This window comes from Strongylocentrotus purpuratus, unplaced genomic scaffold, assembly GCF_000002235.5.
Source record: "Strongylocentrotus purpuratus isolate Spur 01 unplaced genomic scaffold, Spur_5.0 spur5_scaffold_12, whole genome shotgun sequence".
NCBI lineage: Eukaryota > Metazoa > Echinodermata > Echinoidea > Camarodonta > Strongylocentrotidae > Strongylocentrotus > Strongylocentrotus purpuratus.
This window is the reverse complement of record NW_022145597.1, coordinates 19,461,793-19,463,751: the sequence shown is the minus strand read 5'-3', so window position 1 is coordinate 19,463,751 and position 1,959 is coordinate 19,461,793.

The window sequence follows — 1,959 nt, the reverse complement described above, 5'->3', positions numbered from 1 at the left end:
AAATATTAGTCTACGATAGAAGTCTGAAAGCTACATGCTAGTAATCATGTTTATATAGGCCTTGGCTGAAATAACGCGTGCAATAATTAATGTTTGCACGCAGAATGTTACCTCCATAATAATAATTCTGTTCGCAGCTTTACAATAAGTAAACCTGAGTGATTTTATTTGAACTATTCGACCGTATACTCCTGCGCCAATTGCTCCGCGGTAGATTTTGTTGGCACTTGCTGCATACCGAAACTTCACCTCTTATCTGGACTGAATACTATGCCTAACCTAACCCCGACACACGAGAGCAGCAATTACCCTAACCCTGGGCCCAATCATGCATGTATCAGAGCCTGGAAAATGTCGCTTGCGCAAATATGGGGTCGCCAATTTTTGATGGAGAAGGGAAATCTAAATTATGTTTTGACTTTTTATCTCTTAAGCCTATTTGATTGATTCAAAAGGTGTCGTCCAGATGTCAGTTTATCATGTACATCTACTGGAGACAGGTTTTTTCTTACATTTGATTTGCGGAGGGGAGGGGTGGGGGCATCGTAACTATAGGAAATCAGGTATAGTGTTATGAAAATTGTTTGATACAATACATGTATTTGCTCTTTTTTTTTTTACTCAAGATTTTTTTGTTTCGCAAAACAATTACGTGTATAAATTATGTGTACAGTTACTCCATATTCAAGATTCATAAAACTGGCTGACGAAATATCGTAGATTTATTCCGAGTACTTGCCAGACAAGTCAATATTTTGCTGTTATTGCCGATTTAATGATGTCCTTTTGTTTAAATTATTTGTTTGTAAAATTATTTGTAAACAAGCAAGCGAAAAAAGTGAAAAGAATCACACACACACATAGGAAATAATTGATAAGTTGAATGTATGTTGCGGTAGGGTGCTCTGTTTTGTGATACTCTAAACTGATTATGCGAAAATTTGTTAAACAATTTATCCTTTCTATTTGCGTATCAGTTTAAATGTTCAAATATCATAATTTAGAAGCAGTAGAGGATATTTAAGATTTAGAGCCTTTTAATAGTTTGTTTTCGTAAATATTCTCCAGTGCGTTTTAGTGCTTGTAAATGGCTTCATACTCCTCTTTCTTCTTTCCATTCATCATCATAAATTTGTTTTTGTTATGATTAATGTTCCTGTTTGTCAGTTGATTCTGTACCGAACTATCTCATTTTCTGTTATCATTTAGAAGAGTACTCAAGTCAGTTACTTGGAAATTTGAAATGAATGCTGCCTTTTGTATGTTTCTTTTATATTGACCATCATATTGAATTGTGATGTAGAAAATGATAATCTTGCAAAGATTTTATCTCGAATTAAAGATGATTATCTAAACATAGCACGAAGTCTTCTTCTGTTTGTTTTAGTCTCATTCCTTTCTCCAGCATCTTCGGGGGGGGGGGGGGGCGTTTCACAAACTTGTCATCAGTGACAAATGACAGTTTTTGTTATAAGCTAACGAAATCCTTGCTTCTGATTGGTTATCAGCAGATTTGTCACTGATTTTTGTCATTTGTCGTTGAAAAAGGCTTTGTGAAACGGGCCCCTGTTCTACTCTGCTTGACCTCTCTCTACCTCCTCATTCAGCGTGGATTCATTTGCTCCTTTTTTAAATTCTCATACAGTCTTGACCAATCACCAAATAATCTCTATTTGACCACCATGATAGTACATGTTTATGCTGTACATGTGTGTAATACATGGATATTTAGCTCGCAAATCAGCTCCCTTTTTTACCATTGTCTCTGAGGGTACAAGGCGATTGATAACTGATAGGGTTGTTGTGTGTACAGGGATCGGATGACGTTTCGAACCCGCCATTTTCTTGCTGGTATATAAAATACATATTATGTATGTGTCGTCTGCATTTTGGTCAAATGCGCCTCTAACAATTTCGCCATCCTAAAACCAAACAAAAACAAACCAAACCAAACCAAAC